The 21,988-nt window shown below is 44.0% G+C and overlaps 1 long non-coding RNA gene across 2 annotated transcripts; it reads left to right on the top strand.

Moving 5' to 3' along the window:
• The first annotated feature begins 2,075 nt into the window (after nucleotides 1-2,075).
• LOC140617588 (uncharacterized) lies at nucleotides 2,076-21,655 on the top strand. Of its 2 annotated transcripts, none has more exons than XR_012017803.1 (5): nucleotides 2,076-2,399; nucleotides 3,843-4,002; nucleotides 5,259-5,463; nucleotides 10,097-10,199; nucleotides 19,658-21,655. It is a non-coding gene; the product is annotated as an uncharacterized lncRNA (long non-coding RNA). The 2 variants fall into 2 exon arrangements; XR_012017809.1 differs by having other exon boundaries at nucleotides 4,992-5,463.
• The last annotated feature ends 333 nt before the right edge of the window (nucleotides 21,656-21,988 follow it).

The following is a 21,988-nucleotide window of genomic DNA, read 5'->3' as shown; positions in this document are numbered from 1 at the left end:
CTTAGATTGATCTACAATAAGCTGTGTTGACCAAGAGCTTTCGATGGTTTACACTTGAAAAGTTGTTTTCACCAGATGTCCCTCCTACGAGTGGAAAGTGCAGCATCAGGAGCGGTCACTTGTGGGACGGTGTGTGTGGTGACAGATGGTGGCCACACCTGTATGCACAGCAGGACGGCCCTGTCGGGCCACCACGTCGTACACCCGCAGCTGAGCACCATCCTGTGCCAAACACACTCAAATAAAAGCATGTAGAACTGCACCACTCCAAGGTGGTACATCTCGGGCTCCAGGATGAGAGGACAGGCGAGAGAGGCAGCCTGCAAAGCCAGAGGGACAGAGTTGCAAACGCTGGACCCCCCCCCCCCATGTCTCCCCTACCTGGGCTCAAAGGGGATCACAGGGTGTCTCCCAGAGACAAGCATTGGGGATGAACTTCACATGAACGATTATCCCCTATTACTGAAAACACCATTCTCCAGCCACTAAAGTACCAGGGGCCTAATGAATAGCGTCCTCTGGGTGCTCGCTCTGGGTGCTTCAGCTGCTCTGAAGCACGAGGTGCTCGCTCCCTCCACTCTCCTTCCCCAGCCAGCTCTTCTGACACAGCTCGGCCCTCCTGCCCCAGTTTTAGGGCACCTGGGGGTGAGCTGTAACCTCTTAATTAGGAGCACCTGGGTGGCTCAGAGGTTGAACATCCGCCTTCAGATCAGACAGTGATCCCTGGGTCCTGGGATCGAGTCCCGCATCCTGCTCTCTGCTCAGGGGAGGGTCTCCCTCTCCCTCTGCCCCTCACCCTGCTCGTGATTGCTCTCTCTCTCTCTCTCTCTCAATCTTTCTCTCTCACTTTCTCAAATAAATAAATAAGATCTTTAAAAAAATAAAAGAAAACGGTTCCTCTTTTCTGCTTACTCAAATTCAAAATTCTTTAGAGTTCTGAACTATGCAGTTTATGCCTTTGCTGTCTTCATCAGGGACGACCCATCCAGGACGCGTTTCTCATAGGGATCCGCAGGGAGGTGTGGGTGGATGTGTGCCACACAGTGGCTCACAAAAATACCTGCTTTGCTGTCACTCCTTTTATAAGAAAGAGCCCAGTGTATGTACGAATAGAAGAGATTCTAGTGGTTGATGGGTCACAGAAAGTGCTCGTCTGGGGGGTGTGCATGGGTAGGTCCCACCTCGTCTACACAGGCCGCATCTGTGTCCACATTTAGATAACTTGTTGCACTGCAGTTATGCCACATGTCGTTTGATGTGACTAAACGTAATCATGGCAGCAGCACCATGATCGCCGGATACACCCCGTGTCCTAAGTTTCACATAAATTATTTTAGATAGTTCTCAAAATGAATCGACACATAAATTCACTTAAATACATCTGAGAGGCAGCGTACCTTGCTGGCAATCACACAGCTTGTCCCGAGGTCTAGCTGGGTCCCCAGTCCTGGGCCTGCACAGATCTTAAGCTCCGTAATACCACTTCTCACTGTTTATTAATCAAGAAATTAAAAAAAAAAAGAAGAGAAAAATTAGAACTCTTCTTATTTATCTGGCATGGAAAATTTTTTCTTACCATGAACAACAGAAACATGCCAAGGCATAACTTTGTGGAAATAATTGTGCACAGTAAGTGATGTCATTGTAGGGTATTTAACATTTAGTGTAAACTAACTTCCAAATATCTGCTGCATGAGAATTGGTTGAAAGTTATGAGTCACGTCACTATGTTTTGATTTAGCATTAATTTTGGGGCCACTCAGGAAGTTGCAAAACTAATAAACTTAGATAAAAAAATCAAACCATAATTATTTATAGCCTCTTGATTGGGTGGTGGCCAGGGAGGTCTCCAGTGGACCTGGCGGGGGAAGTCAGTGCACAGTCCAACGTGGAAAGGGGCCTGCGAGCCAGGCTCTGAAGGGGCAGCGCCAGCAGCCACACCAGTTCCCAGAAGTGACGCCCAGATGACAAGGCAAAATTACCTGGCATTGCTTTGCAGATACGCTGTCATGATCAGGTTTCTCAGAGCACAGAATTCAGTTAGCGCGGATCACTGAATGCCATTGGACGATACACGGGAGCAGACAGCCGGGCTCCCTTCCCTCTCTGTGCTGCGGACTGGGGTGGCCCAGGCCACGCACTGTCTTAGGATGGCGGTGTGCGTGGGTCCCTGCCCAGCCAACAGTGCTCCCTAAGCACTGGTCAGATGTTCCCCTGAGACTGGCCATCCTTGCTGCCCCAGGGTGCATGATGCCAGCTGTTGTGGGATTCTGGGTGCTACCCACCTGAATCCACAGCAGCACCTCCTGGGACTCTCCGGCGTCGTGGAGGGAGCTGCCCGCAGCAATGGGGAGAAGTGAGTCCTGGAAGTCAGCAGGCACGAGAGGGGTCTTCACGTGGTATGTCGGCACTCTCTTAAGGCAATCTCCCTCCAATAAGCTACCAGAGGTGACGCTCTGATCCAGAACAGGAAGGATCCTGTGTCGGTCTGCACTGATGGGGTGGCTGGAGGCATTGCCCGGCGTCCCTGGCCCTCCTCCACCCCCTTGGCTTCCTGCTCTCCTGGTTGCTCTTCGGGAGCTTCCTAACCTGGACCCAGCTGCATCCACCCACTGACTGCTGGGTTCCCCCCACTTAGTGTCTCCCGCCCCCTCTTCTCCATTCTCCCCCAGGGGGTGGGGGTGCTGACACCTTCCATCTGCAGTGGCAGGCCTGGATCTTCTCTGGGGTCCCACTCTCAGGGTGAGCCACCTGCGCCCCGTCTTTGTTCCCTGTCCCGACTGAATCCTTCCCATTCCATCTGTGGCCCCCAGTCTAAGTCTCAGGTCCTCCTGTCATTCACAGGCCTGCCACCCTAACAGCCGTGGGACATGCAGGCACCCTGCCCTCCCTGCATCCACAACCCAGGGGCCCCCAGGGGCGCTTCCGCCTGGCGGACCAAGTCTGTAAGGCCCTTGCACAGACGAGGACAGAGCAGGGACCTTTCCCCGTGTCTCACGCTGTGGCCGGGACGCCTTTCTAAATGCAGACCTGCCCAAAGGATACGTCTGGTTACACGCTCCCGGCTGCCCGGAGACTTCGCTGGCCGAAGGGGAAACGGGTCCATTCTGCAGACTGGAATTTGGCCATACTTTTCAAACTTAAAAATTCACAGGCCCTTTGATCAGTAATCTATGGCAACACCGTGATGGGGGAGGGATGGGGTGCAAAGGGGCATAGACGACGCCACAGCGTGAATGTTATATGTCAGCCGAGGCTGGGGGCGTCCTGACTGCCCGCAGTGGGGACGCTGGCTGAACAGTGAGGCGTGCGGTCATGGCCAGCAGTGCCGGGCCTCCTCCTATGCCCTACGGGGACGTCTGCAGATGTGCCTCATTCTACACAGCCCCTCGGAGCCCTCCGGACCTGCCTTCCGCTTCGGGGCGCCCTTCCCCAGCTCTGAGCTGCATTCCTGCCTGTCCCTCCAGGGAGCCCTCCCTGTGTCAACACATGGCTCGCAGCACTATGTAAAGGCCCGCTCCAGGCAGCCTGACTGGAGACGGTTGTGCAGTGGCAACACTGCGCCGTGCTACTGCTCACGTGAATCATGTTTGTGCACACGTGTCCTCAGGAGACACACAAGAAATGGGGGCCCTATAGCTCCCTGGCAGTGGGGAACGTGGACAGGGATGCTTACTCTTCACAAAATCCTTTCAGATTTGCTTTTTGTTTTGTACCACATGCATCTATTAGGCATTTGGAAAAAAAAAAAAGAAAAAATATTAAAACAGACAAGCAAAATCCAGATCCCCAACATTGACAGAGTGGAGGTAAACTCCTTTTTTTTTTTTTTTTTTTTTAAGGATTTTATTTATTTATTCATGAGAGACACAGAGAGAGAGGCAGAGACATAGGCAGAGGGAGAAGCAGGCTCCATGCAGGGAGCCCGATGTGGGACTCGATCCCGACTCCAGGATCACGCTCTGGGAGGCGCTAAACCACTGAGCCATCCAGGTGTCCCAGGTAAGCTCCTTCTAATACAGTCCTTTGTGTGTGGGCTGCCTGGCTCCTGCCATCTCGTCGCCTCTCCCTCCTTCCAGGGGCCAGGGAGTGCTTTCTTCTGCCCAGATATGCCTCCCACCCCCGAAGCCTCCCCTTGCTCAGGCAGTTTCTTCCTCCTGGGGTCTCTCCTGCTGTCATCCCAGCCGGGGCCACCTACATGCCCTCTCGGGCTCAGCGCAGGTCCCAGTGTGGTGTCCTTGGAACAGCCGTCCGTCCTGGCCGCTCCTTTTCTAATTCATAGTGATTTCCCTGCACAATTCCACTATACATGTTTCTAGTCATATATTTAAACACGTCAGTTGCAAATGTCACATTTTTAATTTCTAACATAGCATATCATGCGCATAATAGATGTTCATTAAACAGTAAACGACTCCAATCAGGTTTTTACCTCCAGGGAGTTGGACATATGAACTCGAGACAGATCCTCTAGGCCAGTGAGGCAGGCACAGACCCTGCTCTCTCACGTGATCTGCAACAGGAAATGTGGTGCACGTGGCGTGTGGGACGTGAACAGTAGGGCTGCACCTCATGGGTTCCCAGCGGCGGCGGCGAGCGGGCTGTAACTACTATCCTTGCACTTCACCGGATTACTCTGTGTATAGTCCCTGAGCGGTTACAGTTTCTTTTAGAAAAATAACACTGTCTTCTCACTGGACCTGACCATATCCTGCAGTTAACTATGATTTAGTTCAGAATAAATAAGCGTTAGTGGAGAAAGCTTTCCGTTGGTGTTGACTCCTAAAATTCTTTTTAAAATGTGGTCAGAATTATATGTAAAAATAAAAAAAAAAAAGAATTATATGTAAAAATATGCACAGCAAAACAACTAAAAGGAGATGTCACAAAATCTCTGGAATATTTAGAGATGATGAAGATTATTTTGGAACGGTGAGGCAGCCAATTATTTATTTCTAAATTCTTTCTTCGATTGTCTTGATTTTCTGTAGTGGTGGAAAACAACAGTGGAAAACAACACTTTGGAAGCCAAGTAGCAGGCGTGCAGGGGTTACTGCAGCAGCTCTAACCTCTCTCGGGGAGGTCAGGTTTCGAATATCGAGGCGTCTTCCGATATCTGGCCAGTTGTGCTCTAATGCTTCCGAAGACTTAATGCCCAGCACAGTTGGTCTGTGTCACCCGACAGACGATTCAGATCGACACCCTTTACCCCACTTGGCTAAAAACAATTGTTTACTCAGTTCTGTCCTTGTTAAAAGGCCATTTTGGGATAACCTGTGACCTTCAGGGACACCTTCAGGGTCTCCTGGATGACTCCAAGTTGCTGATCAAAAGATCCTTTCTGCGTCCCTTCACACCCCTGGAGACGTTCGCCGTTTCTTATTGATAAAATACTGAGGCAAGAGCCTGGCTTGCTCACCTGTGCTCATCTCGGGGGAACAGACGGTTCATAAACACACTCAGGTAACGGTGCTCAGCCTCCCTCAGTTCTTTCAGGTACTTTTGTAAAATTCGTTTTTCTTTCTTTCTTTCTTTCTTTCTTTCTTTCTTTCTTTCTTTCTTTCTTTCTTTCTTTCTTTCTTTCTTTCTTTCTTTCTTCTCTCTCTTTCTTTCTTTCTTTCTTTCTTTCTTTCTTTCTTTCTTTCTTTCTTTTTCTTTCCTTCCTTCCTTCCTTCCTTCCTTCCTTCCTTCCTTCCTTCCTTCCTTCCTTCCTTTCTTTCTTTCTTTCTTTCTTTCTTTCTTTCTTTCTTTCTTTCTTTCTTTCTTTCTTTCTTTCTTTCTTTCTTTCTTTCTCTTTTTTTTTCCTTAAGCATGGCAGACGCGTTTACGGTTGTTCCGATCATTGCATGATACTCTGTTTGAAAAACCCGAGTTGTTGGAACACCTGGGTGGCTCAGCAGTTATGCATCTGCCTTCAGCCCAGGGCGTGATCCTAGAAACCCAGGATCGAGTCCCACGTCGGGCTCCCTGCATGGAGCCTGCTTCTCCCTCTGCCTGTGTCTCTGCCTCTCTCTCTCTCTCTCATTCAAATGAATAGTAAATGAGTAAATAAATAAAATATTTAAATAAAAATAAAGAGAAATAACTATCACAGTCTGTATGAGTTCTGCGAATTGTGCCGATGTTAACTGCTTCTTGCAGTTTCTGGCTAGGTGATAGCACCCAGATTGTGCCCTGGTTGAGTCTGTCGGCCGACGCAGAGGGAGGTACACAGACACGGTCATTCCCAGAGCGTTACTAATTACAGAACCACTTCCTCCAGGAGCAAGTTAAGGGTGATGCTGATGCAGCTGAAGGAAATGTGGGGGTCCCTTCCTTTGCTCCCGGTTTTATTTGATAAAAAGTTCCAGTGAGTTTGCAGCCTTGGGCTTGTTTATAGAGTTGAGCTATAACAGTGCAATTCAACACTCGTGGCAACGTGGACCTGCAGGGAGCATGGAGAGCTGCCATGGACTTGACGAACGAGAGCACTGAGTGACAGGCAGGTTTTTACACCTGTCTTGTCAGATGCCTGGGACACCCAGTGCCCCCTATTTCTCCCGTGTTGGACCTGCATGCTCAAGTCCATATGTCCCCCTCTTGTAGGCTAGCCTAGGCCAGCTCGCCCCCAGCAGTGGGCCTCTGAGGGAGCGCTGGACACTGTGTGTGGACGAAGGTGGGCTTGGGGGACTCTGCTGTCTTCGAGGGAAGGTTAGACGCTGCCACCAGTGATAGCATCCCTGCTTCCTGGGGAAGCTGTGAGTGAACATTTTCCAGGTCACCTCCTGAGTAGAAGCATGAATGTGGGCGAGTTGGTCCTCATTGCTCATTCCAACCCCGTTACCTGGTGTTTGTCTCTCCCTCCAGGATTTTGGCAACAAGTAGTGTGAAAGCCCCTAAACAATGAGAAAGTCTTTAAAAAGGAATTTGTGTATCTAACAGTGAATACACATAGATAGTGTTTTGGATAAACCATATCTCAGAGGGGTGGTAAACTCCAATCCAGCTGAGCGGCGCTGTTTACCCTGACCCCGGAGGAGACGAGGATGCCCATGACGGTGGTGCTGGCAGTCACTCTTCATCCCGAGTGTAGTGTTTTCGATGCACTGCCCTCTCACCGATCCTCACAACGACCCAGTGAGCTCACGGCTGCACTTGGGGCCTTTACAGATGAGGAAGGCAGCTCTTCGAGAGGTTAGGACTGCTCCCCAAAGCAAGGGACAGGACTCCTATCTGGGTTTCCCAGCTTTCTCCTCCTCACTGAGCTAAGCCTCCTCAGAGGCAGATTGAAGGAGATGATTTAATTGTATTTTTCCCTCAGTTTATGAGATACTTTCAGGCTCAACTTTCTGCAGATTGGGTTGCCTGATTTGAGGGCTCAGTTTAAAGCTTAAGAAAATACTTGTGGACATTTAAAATTATCTTACAAATTAGGCAAATAGACTTGCTCTTTTGCAATGTACCCAGTGCATTTTACTGCTGGAAACCAAGTGCCTTGGACACATTTGTCATCACATGAAAATAATCATGAGCCTACTTACAATTATGCTGAAGCAGATGTTTGCACATACCGGGTTATAATCTGAGGGCAAAATGTGTTATATCCTGATCCTGAGGGCATCATGCTTGGTGAAATAAGTCAGACAGAGAAGGACAAATAGCATATGATCTCACCTATCCGTGGAATCCAAAAGCAAAGTCTCAGACAAGAAAGCAGAGGCAGGGAGTGGGGGAGGGGGATTTTGAGGAAGGAGGTCAAAAGGCACAAGCTTCCAGTTTGAAGATAAATAAGTTTCAGGAGTGTCCTGTGCGGTGTGGTGACATCGCTGGGCTGCCTGGAGGGTAGATCCTGGGAGTTCTCACCACAACAGAACAACCCTTCTTCTTCTTTGTCTCTATGAGATGATAAACTTATTGTGGGGATCATTTCACAGTATATGTAAGTCAAATCAATACACTGTCCACCTTGGATTTATACAGTGCTGCGTGTCAGTTATACCTCAATAAAACCAAAAAGAAAAAAAATAATGTTAAGCTTGAAATGTGCGTGAGTATCGAGTGAGGCCTGACCATAATAAAAAGAGACAGTGACATGAAGTACAACATCAGAGACATACCTGCAGGAAATAAGTTGCATTTAAAAATGTACAGGAATACCATAGAAACAGTGAATCTGATAAAATATGAAGACTGGGTATTTATATATCGTTAATTCTGTTGTTACATAAAAAGGATTCATTTGCAGCCATGAAGAGTGTGCTTGCTCTTATAAATGCTACTTGGTGTTTTTAATCATTAATCTGCCATCAGCTTTAGGAAACAGAGAACAGGACACTTTTATGATTTAATGATTATGCCCCCAATATTAATAAAGATAAATAGCTTTAAACACCAAAAATTAATTTAAAAACCTCCCTTATTTATTCATTTTTAGAGAGGGGAGTGCAGGAAAGGACAGAGGAAGAGGAGGGAGAGAGTCCCAAGCAGACCCCATGCTCAGCCTTGATGAGGGCTCGATCTCAAGACCTGGAAATCATGACCTGACTCAAAATCAAGAGTTGGACACTTCACCGACTGAGCTGCCCAGGCACCCCTTAAAATATTCCTTTAAATCCAAAATCCTAGAGGAGAACACAGGCAACACCCTTTTTGAACTTGGCCACAGTAACTTCTTGCAAGATTCATCCATGAAGGCAAGAGAAACAAAAGCAAAAATGAACTATTGGGACTTCATCAAGATAAGAAGCTTTTGCAAAGCAAAAGATACCGTCAACAAAACTAAAAGACAACCTACAGAATGGGAGAAGATATTTGCAAATGACCTATCAGATAAAGAGCTAGTTCCCAAGATCTATAAAGAACTTATTAAACTCAACACCAAAGAAACAAACAATCCAATCATGAAATGGGCAAAAGACATGAACAGAAATCTCACAGAGGAAGACATAGACATGGCCAACAAGCACATGAGAAAATGCTCCGCATCACTGGCCATCAGGGAAATACAAATCAAAACCACAATGAGATACCACCTCACACCAGCGAGAATGGGGAAAATTAACAAGGCAGGAAACCATAAATGTTGGAGAGCATGTGGAGAAAAGGGAACCCTCTTACGCTGTTGGTGGGAATGTGAACTGGTGCAGCCACTCTGGAAAACTGTGTGGAGGTTCCTCAAAGAGTTAAAAATAGACCTGCCCTACGACCCAGCAATTGCACTGCTGGGGATTTACCCCAAAGATACAGATGCAGTGAAATGCAGGGACACCTGCACCCCGATGTTTCTAGCAGCAATGTCCACAATAGCCAAACTGTGGAAGGAGCCTCGGTGTCCACCGAAAGATGAATGGATAAAGAAGCTGTGGTCTCTGTATACAATGGAATATTCCTCAGCCATTAGAAACGACAAATACCCACCATTTGCTTCGACGTCAATGGAACTGGAGGGTATTATGCTGAGTGAAATAAGTCAGAGAAGGACAAACATTATATGGTCTCATTCACTTGGGGAATATAAAAAATAGTGAAAGGGAATAAAGGGGAAGGAGGAAAGATGAGTGGGAAATATCAAAAAGGAAGACAGAACATGAGAGTCTCCTAACTCTGGGAAACCAACTAGGGGGGTGGAAGGAGAGGTGGGCGGGGGGTGGGGGTGACTGGGTGATGGGCACTGAGGTGGGCACTTGATGGGATGAGCAATGGGTGTTATTCTATATGTTGGCAAATTGAACACCAATAAAAAATAAATTTATAAAAAAAAATCCTTTAAATCCCTCACAGATCCTATACACAGAAATAGTTATTTACTTGTTTTGATTATGTAAAACAAGAATAGAAACTACACTACTATTGGAAACATTAAATTTCATCATAAAGTAAGAAAGCAATTTAGGTAGATAAGAGATAAAACTCTGTTGAGGTCTCTCTATGTAGAAAGATACATTACACAATTAGCATCCAAGTAATTTCTATCATTTAAAACTAAAAATTAGAAATAATTATGTCATCCTTTCCTATATAACTTAGCAATTGTCAAGGATTTTCACCCACATTTTATTTTAAGTCAAGTGCATTCTTGGATGACTATTAAATCATTAATTCATTCATTTATCTGTAGATATATGAACTCACCACGGCATGGAAAGTTCTCGGTCAGATGCTGAGCCTGCACTCGGGAAAATGTGTAATTTCTACCCTTCTAGAACCAGACATGGAGTCAGGTAAGTGGAGGCATGGGAATTTGGGTGAAAAATTTCCAGGCAGAGAGAACATTGTGTTCAAAAGGAGAACATGGGGTGCTTAAGGACTTAGTGGTTCTGAGTTCCCGGAATGAAAAATGAGAGAGCCAAAATGATCGTTTCTTTCCCCTTCTTGAGAGGGAGAGGAAAAAAGGCAAGTGCTTCATGACTTTTTCCATCAATATTTTACCAAATTTAATATGATAGAGGATTAAAATTCAGTGTTTTAAGATGTAATGAGTTATTGCCATTTAATTAGTTGATAATATCCAGATATATAAATAAATTTAGTAGTTTATATACTACCTATGTGTAATTAAAAATCAAAAGGAAAATTTTTTTTCTACAAGTAACTCCATCCTCTGACCATGTTTTTATACTCTCAGTGCAGTGGTGTACTGGTAAATGTTTGTCAACCCGCTTTTGAGAAAATGGACGTATGAATAAGTGTCATCATTTCTATGATGTAGGTGGTCCCCACATGAGAATCATAACCCACCAGTTTGACTCTAACTGGCTCACAAAATCCTGAAAACCTATCAACTGGATTTCAGAGCAGAACAAGCCTGTTCTAGCACATTGTTATTCAATTTCTGTTAGCATTTTTTTGCTTCAATGAGTTATAATAGTATGTAATAAACTTTCTCTAAACTGTAAGATTTCATATGTTTTGACACATATATATACTCAGGAAGCCATTACAATATCCCCATCATGTACATCACCACAGAAACTTCCTCCTGCCTCTTTGTGAGCCCTCCCTCCTCACCCCCCAGTCTACCCCGCCCCCATCCCATGGGCAGCCTCTTGATCTTCTTTCTGTCACTATTGATTAATTTACATTTTCTCAAGTTTACTAAGTAGACTTATACATTATCTACTCTTTTGTCTGGATTTCCCCACTCAGCATAACTATATTGAGACTCACCTATTTGTTGCATGGACCATTAGTTCATTTATTGTTATGGATGGGTGGTGCTCCATTGACTGGATACAGCACATTGCATTTAACCAGTTACCTGTTGATGGACATTGGGTTGTTTCCAGTGTGAGGGCTGCTACTTAGAGCTAATATAACATTCTTGTGTAAATGGAGTGGAAATAAGCTTTCATCTATTTTGAGAAAATATCCAGGGATGGAATGGTCAGATCTCAAGGCAGGTGTACATCTAATGTTTGAAGAAATAGACAGATTATTTTCCAAAGTGGTTGTGTTCTTTACCTTCTCAACACTAGTGTATGAAAATTTCAGTTGAGTTCTTTTGCATCCTTGCCAATACTTGGTATGATCAATCTTTTTCACTTTAACCATTCTCATAGGTATGAAGTGGAGTCTCCCTGGGATTTTAATTTTCATTGACCTGGTAATTGGTGTATTGAGCATCTTTTCAATCTCATATATTCTTTGATAAAATGCCTGCTTAAATCTTTAAAATATTTCTCTCCCTTGTTCCTTCTCAAATGAGGATCTTGCTATATTCCATATATAAGTTCTTATTCAGAGATAGAGTTTGCAAATATCCCCCACCCTGGTCTGAGAGTTATCTCCCCATTCTTCTAACATTTTTGTTGAAAAGAAGCACTCTTTAATTTTGATAAAATCCAATTATCAGCGCTTTCTTTTAGGGATTGTGTTTTTTTGTGTCTTTTTTTTATATATTCTTTTATTGGAGATCATTTTGCCAACATATAATATAACACCCAGTGCTCATCCCGTCAAGTGTCCTTTTCAATGCCCATCACCCAGTCACCCCATCCCCCTGCCCGCCTCCCTCTTCCACTATTCTTTCTTAGTTTCCCAGATTTAGGAGTCTCTCATGTTTTGTCACCCTATTTAATTTTTCCCACTCATTTTCCCTCCTTTCCCCTGTAATCCCTCTCACTATTTTTTATATTCCCTGTATGAGTGAAACCATATAATGATTGTCCTTCTCCGACTGACTTACTTCACTTAGCATAATATCCTCCAGTTCCATCCACGGTGAAGCAAATGGTGGGTATTCGTCGTTTCTGATGGCTGAGTAATATTCCATTGTGTACATAGACCACAACTTCTTTATCCATTCATCTTTCGATGGACACCAAGGCTCCTTCCACAGTTTGGCTATTGTGGACATTGATGCTATAAACATTGGGGTGCAGGTGTCCTGCTGTTTCACTGCATCTGTATCTTTGGGGTAAATCCCCAGCAGTGCAATTGCTGGGTCGTAGGGCAGGTCTATTTTTAACTCTTGGAGGAACCTCCACACAGTCTTCCAGAGTGGCTGCATCAGTTCCCATTCCCAGCAACAGTGCAAGAGGGTTCCCTTTTCTCCGCATCCTCTCCAACATTTGTGGTTTCCTGCCTTGTTAATTTTACCCATTCTCACTGGTGTGAGGTGGTATCTCATTGTGGTTTTGATTTGTATTTCCCTGATGGCCAGTGATGTGGAGCAGTTTCTCATGTGCTTGTTGGCCATGTCTATGTCTTCCTCTGTGAAATTTCTGTTCATGTCTTTTGCCCATTTCATGATTGGGTTGTTTGTTTCTTTGCTGTTGAGTTTAATAAGTTCTTTATAGATCTTGGAAACTAGCCCTTCATCTGATATGTCATTTGCAAATGTCTTTTCCCATTCTGTAGGTAGTCTTAAAAGACAGTTTTGTTGACAGTTTTGTTGACTGTTTCTTTTGCTGTGCAGAAGCTTTTGATCTTGATGAAGTCCTAATAGCTCATTTTTGCTTTTGTTTCCCTTGCCTTCATAGATGTATCTTGCAAGAAGTTGCTGTGACCAAGTTCAAAAAGGGTGTTGCCTGTGTTCGCCTCTAGGATTTTGAAGGAATCTTGTCTCACATTTAGATCTTTCATCCATTTTGAGTTTATCTTTGTGTATGGTGTAAGAGAATGGTCTAGTTTCATTCTTCTACATATGGCTGTCCAGTTTTCCCAGCACCATTTATTGAAGAGACTGTCTTTTTTCCAGTGGATAGTCTTTCCTGTTTTGTCGAATATTAGTTGACCATAGAGGTAAGGGCCCATTTCTGGGTTCTCTAGTCTGTTCCACTGATGTCTGTGTATGTTTTTGTGCCAGTACCACACTGTCTTGATGATCACAGCTTTGTAATACAACTTGAAATTCGGCATTGTGATGTCCCCAGCTCTGGTTTTCTTTTTCAATATTCCCCTGGCTATTCGAAGTCTTTTCTGATTATTTGTTCCAACTCTCTGAAGAAAGTCCATGGTATTCTGATAGGGATTAAATTGAACATGTAAATTGCTTTGGGTAGCATAGACATTTTCACAGTATTAATTCTTCTAATCCACAAGCATGGAATATTTTTCCATCTCTTTGTGTCTTCCTCAATTTCTTTCAGAAGTGTTCTGTAGTTTTTAGGGTATAGATCCTTTACCTCTTTGGTTAGGTTTATTCCTAGGTATCTTATGCTTTTGGGTGCAATTGCAAATGGTATTGACTCCTTAATTTCTCTTTCTTCAGTCTCATTGTTAGTGTATAGAAATGCCGCTGATTTCTAGGCATTGATTTTGTATCCTGCCGCATTGCTCAATTTCTGTATGAGTTTTAGCGATCTTGGGGTGGAGTCTTTTGGGTTTTCTATGTACAGTATCATGTCATCTGCAAAGAGGGAGAGTTTGGCTTCTTCTTTGCCAATTTATATTGTAGCAAATAAGTCTTTGCCTTAAGCATGGCCACAAGGATATTTTCCTGTCTTTTCTCATAGAATTTTTAGTTTTAGGTTTTACATTTAAATTTGTCATTTAGGGCAGCCCGGGTGGCTCAGCAGTTTAGTGCCGCCTTTAGTCCAGGGCATGATCCTGGAGACCCCAGATCAAGTCCCATGTCGGGCTACCAGCATGGAGCCTGTTTCTCCCTCTGCCCCTGTCTCTCTTTGTCTCTCATGAATAAATAAATAAAATCTTAAAAAATAAATTTGTCATTTATTTTGCATTAATCTCTGTATATTGTGCAAGATATGAATAAAAGGTTTAATTTGTTTTTTGTTTTGTTTTGTTTTTGCATATATTCAATTTTTCCAGAATCACTTGTTGGGAAAACTATCCTTTCCTTACTGTACTTTCTTTATAACTTTGTCAGAAATCAGTTGTTCATACATGTATGGGTCTATTTCATAATTCTCTATTCTGTTCTATTGATTTATCTTTCTATGTGTTTTCAACAATACCATACTGTCTTGATTGGTTTTACAATAAGACTGTAAATCAGGGAATATTAGTCTTCTAACATTGTTCTATTGTTTCAAACTGATTTTGTCTCTTTTAGTCCTTTGCATTTCCACATGGATTTTGTAATCTGTCAATGTCTATAAAATGTATGGTCATATTTTGGTTGAGGATGTATTGAATCTACAGGTCAATTTGGAGATAAGTAGCCTCTTAAAAATATTAAGTCTGGGGATCCCTGTGTGGCGCAGTGGTTTAGCGCCTGACTTTGGCCGGGGCGCGATCCTGGAGGCTAGGGATAGAATCCCACGTCAGGCTCCCGGTGCATGGAGCCTGCTTCTCCCTCTGCCTATGTCTCTGCCTCTCTCTCTCTCTCTCTCTCTGTGTGACTATCATAAATAAATAAAAATTTAAAATAAAAAAAATATTAAGTCTGCTGATACATGAACATGATATATCTCTCTATTTACTTAGGACTTACTCTCAATGTTTTACAGTTGTAAGTGGACAGCCATTGCACTCTTTTTGTCTCATTAATCTCTAAGTGTTTCATGTTTTTGTTGTTGTACATGGTATCTTAAATTTCAATTTCTGATGGGTCATGGCTAACTGCATTAGTACAATTGTTTTTTGTATATTGATTTTATATTCTGCAACCTCACTAAACCTTATTTGTAGTAATTTTTCATAGATTACATTGGATTTTTTACATAGATAATCATGTGGTTTGTAAGTAAAGGAACAGTTTAGCTTCTACTTTTCCAGCCTCAATACTCTATTTCTTGCCTTGTTGCACTGGCTAGAACTTCCAATATAATGCTGAATAGGAGCAAGGAGAGAAGACATCTGAGTCTTGTTCTGCATCTTAGGGGAAAACATTCAGTCTTTATTATTAAGTATGTTGTTTACTGTAGGACTTTTATAGATGCCCTTTATCAGGTTGAGGGAGTTCCCTTCTTTTTTACTTCTTATATTTGTATTTTCTTTCTGTTTGATAGACTTCCTTTAACATTTTGTAAACTGCAGGGCCATTGGTGATCAACTCTTTCCAATTTATATGTCTGAAAAAGTGTTTCTTATACTTTTGTTTTTGAAAGATATTTTTGCTGGGTATAGAATTCTAAGCTGGTGGTTTTTTTCTCTTCAGTCTCATAAACATGGGGCTCCGTAGTTTGCTCATTTATTTCAATTGTTTCTTATAGAAACCTACTGCTGTTACAAATTTTGTTCCTCTAAATGTAATGTGTTGCTAAATGTAATGTGTATCTCTTTTTCTTCAATGTATAATCAGCACACATACTTTCCATCTTACACATTGTAGTTTTTATCTCTGAAGGTCTGTTTGGATGTGTTTTTTTTTTAATTTTTTTAAAGGATTTTATTTATTTATTCATAGAGTCAGAGAGAGAGAGAGGCAGAGACACAGGCAGAGGGAGAAGCAGGCATCATACAGAGAGCCTGATGTGGGACTTGATCCAGGGTCTCCAGGATCACGCCCTGGGCTGCAGGTGGCGCCAAACCGCTGTGCCACCAGGGCTGCCCTGTATGTGCTTTATATCTTCCATGTCTCTACTTAGCTTTTGGAACATGTGGAATACAGTTATAAAAACTGTTTTAATGCCATTTTTTTGTTGTTGTTGTTATTTCTAACATCCATATAAGTCTGGGCAGTTTTACAGGATTTTTCTCTTTGGAGGTTCTACTTTCCTTCATCAGTACATATGAAGTAATCTTTGATTATATACCAAAATTGAGTATTTTACTCTGTGCCATACTGAATATTTTTATATCCCTATAAATATTTTTATATTCAATTTTGGAATTCAATTAAAGTAGTTGGGGGCAGTTTAACACTTTCATGTCCTTCTTTTGAGATTCACAAGATGTAATGAAAGCAGTACATGATTTAGGGCCACTTATTTCCCACTTTCCAGGTCAAGAACTTTCTGAGCACTATATTCAATGTACCGTGAAATGCAATTCGCAGTACAATGATATACCACCTCACACTCATTAGGATGACTACCATAAACAAAATTAACCAGTACTGGTAAGGATGTGAAGAAACAGAGCCTTGAGTACTCTTGTTGGGAATAGACAATGGTACATCCACTATGTAAAACAGTATGATAGTTCCTCAAACAGTAAACATAGAGTTACCATGTGATCAGGCAATTCCACTTATGGATATTTACCCAAAAGAACTGAAAGCAGAGTCTCTAGGAGATATTTGTACAACTATGTTCATAGCAGCATTATTTATAACAGCTGAAAATGGAAGCAAATTGAATGTACATGGATGGATGAATGGATAACCAAAAGGTGGTACATCTATACAATAGAATATGATTCAGTCTTATAAAGGAAGGGGATCCTGACACCTGTTACATTGTGGATAATCCTTAAGGACATTATGCTAAATGAAATAAGCCACCCACAAAATGCTAGTACTATAATATTCCACTTATATGAGATACTTATAGTAGTAAAAATCATGGAGACAGAAAGTAGAATGGTAGTTCCCAGGGGCTGAGGTTAGGAGGAAATGGGGAGTTATTGTTTAATGAATATAGAGTTTCAGTTTTGTAAGATAAAAAGATCATAAAAGATAAATCAATTTTTTAGGTAGATGGGTGTTGGTGATGATTACACAAAATTATGAATATATTTAACTTCACTGAACTGTGCACTGAAAAATAAATCAGATGGTAAATTTTATATTGTGTGTATTTTAGTACAATAGAAAAATGTAAAAAAAAATGGAGAGATAAAATTTTTCCCAGACAAACAGAAATTGAGGGAGTTCATCACGCCTAGACCTGCCTTAAATAAGTGCTTTGAATATCTTCAGTTTGAAGTGAAGGAACACTGAACAAACACAGAAGTGCATGAAAAAATGAACCTTGTAAGGGTAGACAAAGACCTGATACATACAGGAGGCCACAGCACTGCTGGGCAGCATGTAAATCACTTTAAACCCTAGTATGAAGTTAAAACACAAAGTTATTAAAATAACTGTATAAAAGTAGATTTCTTAATTTGACCATAGATATGAATACTAGATAGAATAAATCCAGAGAAAGGTAAATAGCTATATCTTTTTAAAAAAGACTTTTTATTTATTTATCCATGATAGTCACAGAGAGAGGAGAGAGAAGCAGAGACACAGGCAGAGGGAGAAGCAGGCTCCATGCTGGGAGCCCGATGTGGGACTCAATCCCAGGACTCTGGGATTATGCCCTGGGCTAAAGGCAGGTGCTAAACCGCTGAGCCACCCAGGGATCCCTAAATAGCTATATCTGAGTTAAATTGTAACATTTTAATATAATGCTTGGTTTGGGTCTTGGAAAGCCCAAAACTTATTTTGTTTTGTCCAATTTTCCTTTGGCTTTGGATCACTGGCTTCATTTTTGAATTTGCAATTTCAATTAAAAATATGTGTATCACTTGTAGGATATTTTTTTAACATTTTTAAATTTAAATTCAATTTAGTTAACATATAGTGTATTATTAGTTTTAGAGGTAGAATTTAGTGACTTGTCTGTTGTATATAACACCCAGTGCTCATTATATCATGTGCCCTCGTTAATGCCCATCACCCAGTTGCCACATTGTTCTAGGTGCTTTATCAAAAAAATTAATAGGCTCTTTAAAAATAAATTAATTAAGAATATCTTATGTGGATTTTCTCAGTGTTCTTTGGAATGAATACAGTAAAATGTTTTATTAAACTTTGTAATTACAGAAAATTTCTATTATTTTCTCTATTTTTTCAATAGCTTCAAAACCAGACTGACAGTGTTTCCTTTTATACCCTTTAGTGATATCAGCTCTGTTGCCTAATCTGTTGACTGAGTAAAACAGTGTCCTCCTTCACGTGGGCTACATCCAGGTGGTGAAGGCCTGAGCAGCTCAAAAGGCAGACCTTCCTCTGAATTACGGAGCCCTCTTCTTGCCTGGCTGTCCTTGAACTGGGATGTTGGCTTTTTTTCTTCCTTTTGAACTCTAATGAAAAGACTGAATATTTCTTGGTCTTGAGCCTGCTGGCCATCAGACAGGAAGGACACCAGTCCTCCTGGATCTCAGGCTGTGTAGACAGGCTGGACCTAAATGATCAACTGTTCCAGGTTCAAGCAGGATGCCCTGCAGATCCTGACACTTGTCAGCCTAGTTGCTTCCTATGATAAATCTTGCTGTATGTATGGCTCTGTTCTGCTAGGTTCTGTGTCTCTGGAAAACCCCAGCTAATACACAAGGTCTGCCAAGCACTTTTGAAAACAACCCAAAATTGAGTAGAAAATAGAGTCCCAGGCAGCCCTGATGACCCAGCGGTTTGGCGCCACCTTCAGCCTGGGGTATGATCCTGGAGACCTGGGATTGAGTCAGGCTCCCTGCATGGAGCCTGCTTCTCCCTCTGCCTGTGTCTCTACCTCTGTCTCTCTGTATCTGTCATGAACAAGTAAATAAAATCTTAAAAAAAAAAAAAAAAAGGAAAGAGACCCTAAGGTCTGCTTATGAGGTTGTGCAGCTTCTGACATCTGACAAACCAGACCTTACCACTAATTTGCAATGATATCGAAAAGAAAGAAGGAACTTCTGGACTCTTTCCTGTGATTGCACTTTGCCAGGTTGAGCTTGCTCAATACTGGGAGTCACATTTACATCTGTCCCGCTCGCTGGGGTATTTTATAATTACTGGAATTCCTCTGCCCTTTTTGACTAAATAATGAATTCCATAATAACATGGTGCACACATGCACATGCCGAGTGAGTGGTGAGCACAAAGCCGGTTGGCCCAAGTGCCTGCCCTTTGACTGTGCTCAGATTCCTGCCTAGTTACAAAAATATTGTGTAAATGTCAGTCACATGAATCTGTTTGTGAAACCCCATTGCCATGTGTGCATTCTCCCAGGACAGCGCACGGCGTGATTCAGCACCAAGACGATTTCCTCCCGAAAGACACAATATGGGGCGAAACCCCGCTAAAGTGTAGCAAATGTGAACAAAATGCTGCAGAAATGCCTTCCTGACACCAATGCTTCCTGATTTAGTAGGATGTACCGGCGGGGGCACAGGCCTGGCTGTGTCTGCAGCAGGCGGGTCCCTCTGGGGCCCCCGTGGTTCCAGAAAACCCTGGCATTCTGCAGGTGGCAGCTAAGAGTGAGATAAATAAAAGTGCTAGTCTTGAGTGTCACGTTCAACAAACTAAATGTGAGTAAACACATATCCATGGAAAGAAACTGAGCAAACTTTGTTCTCACAGCTCTATGGAACATGGCAGGTGTTCTGAAGTTTGAGAACCTGCACCATCCTGCAAGTGGACTCAGAGGCAGCTTTTGTTGGAGGCCTTGCTGGGGGTCCGGGCATCCTGTGTGAGATGAGCACTGATGCTCTGGGCTCCCCAGGAAAGCCAGAGCCAGCTTTCCTTCCTGGTTCAGTCACAGAAGCTCCTTTTTATCACTGACCAGGTGGGCCCCGGTGAGCACTCCCCACCCTGCAGGGACCCGTCCCTGGGATCTGAGCCCCTGCAAACTACAAACCCCACTGAGAAGCCCACTTATCTGTGCAGGATCTCCCAGTTGCTTCCTTCCTTCCTTCCTTCCTTCCTTCCTTCCTTCCTTCCTTCCTTCCTTCCTTCCTTCCTTCCTTCCTCTCTCTCTCTCTCTCTCTCTCTCTTTCTTTCTTTTTCTTTCTTTCTTTCTTTCTTTCTTTCTTTCTTTCTTTCTTTCTTTCTTTCTTCTTTCTTTCTTCCTTTCTTTCTTTCTTTTATTCATTCATGAGAGACACAGACAGAGAGGCAGATACATAGGGAGGGAGAAGCAGGCTCCATCTAGGGAGCCCAATGTGGGACTCGATCCCAGGACCTCGGGATCTCGCCCTGAGCTGAAGACAGACGTTCAACCACTGAGTCACACAGGTGCTGCTCCCACTTGCTTTCTTGTTAAGCCCGAGCAAATCCCTTCTGCGACCCTCCTCCTGGCTTCCACGGGACCTTGCACCCTGCCTGGTTCTGCTTACTCCCTTCTCGTGGGCAAGGCACAGAGTCCTGGCCTGTCCCGTGTGTAGCTGTGTGAACTGCTTGCTACAGGCTGCCTGCTGCTCACCCTCCCTCTGCGGTAGGTCGCGTCTGCTGAGCTAATACCTGGCCCAGCAGCTGCTCAGGAGGCTGTGTGCACTGGGGCTGCATGATGGCAGAATTTACCAGGCCAGCTTCCCCGCAGACAACTTCCTCAAGCTACTTCTCCTTCTCATGGCCAGTTCTCTGGAGGCCTTGGATGTGCCCTCCCCTTAACTTACCTGTTGTGATATGACCTGGTGGATGACCAGCTGGAGGCAGGTCCTCTGGGAACAGTGAGGCCCAAGGAGATGGAGGTCACAGTCAGGCACCTGAGAAGAACTTAATCCTTACTCAGGGCACCAACTGTGTCCTTCCTTCCAAGAGGCGGGCCTGCTTGCACGTGCACCTGCGATCTGCACTGTCTCGGCCTCCTTGCTCCCCCCTATGGTTGGCCTGGGGGGACCAGCTGTTGCCCACACCATCCAGCATGGCCATGGACCAAAGCCACTGTTTGGATGGTAAGACTCTGCCTTCAAATACTTTCAGATCCTACCTGTCTCCCATCCCAAAGCCCAGAGAATGATCTGTACCCTTGGAAGTTGCTTACATATGACTTTGCAGACACTGGAGTCTTCATTCCAGTTCTGAGGGTACTGCTTCATGCCAGGGGGCTTGAATGTGCTCTCTGCAGCTCTAGGCTCTCCCTTGTGGTCTGCAAACTCTGACTGCATTGACTTGTGGCACGCTTCTGCCTGTCTGTCTGCCAGCTATCCCAGAGTCTTCCCGGAGCTCCCTTGTGCCAGGTTGGGGGGAAGGGACATGACATGGACAAAGTCCTCTTGGAGGAAACGAGACATTGATTCCCAGCCCTTATATTCCTGCTAAGATCCATTGCTGTCTTCTGAGGGATGCTGGACATTTGACCTCAAGTCTTCTCTGCCATTTCCAAGAAGTCCACCCAGCCTTGTAAGCGGGATGCCTTCCCTGGAGACACATTTGGGGAGACACAGCAGGCCAAGGAGGGCCGAGGTTCTGGTGCAGGCTGACCTCGGTGTGGTCAGCCTGATAGCTGTCAGCATGAGCTAGTGCACCGTTCGGACCCTATAAAATGCAGCTGGTAACACCCACTGCACGGTTTTGCTGTGAGGACTGAGTAGTCCATCTAAGTGGCCAGCAGGGGGCTAGTACACAGTAGACACCTAATAAATGCTATCTTTCACTGTCAATACAGAACGTGCTCTGTGCGACTTCACCTCTTTGTCTAATCCCTGACCCACCAACAGGCAGTTCTTCCAAATCAGATCCTCTCTTCTCCCTCCCCCAAGGTCACCTGGGTCTACCTTTGGGGGTGCTCGTTCCTCTGAGCACAGCGGCCGGTTCCCTCTGCTCCCCCTTCAGAGAGGGGCCAAACCCCCACGGGTCCTCGAGCCCCGTTTGCCTTCACCTGGCGAGCGGACTGCTGTACGGAAGCCCCGCGGAGAAGGCGACGCTGGCAGAGGGTGTCTGTCAGCAGCAGCAGCAGGGGCAGCCCTTCTG

The sequence above is a fragment of the Canis lupus genome, chromosome 1, assembly GCF_048164855.1.
Source record: "Canis lupus baileyi chromosome 1, mCanLup2.hap1, whole genome shotgun sequence".
Taxonomy (NCBI): domain Eukaryota; kingdom Metazoa; phylum Chordata; class Mammalia; order Carnivora; family Canidae; genus Canis; species Canis lupus.
This window is presented reverse-complemented; position numbering and strand designations above follow the sequence as displayed.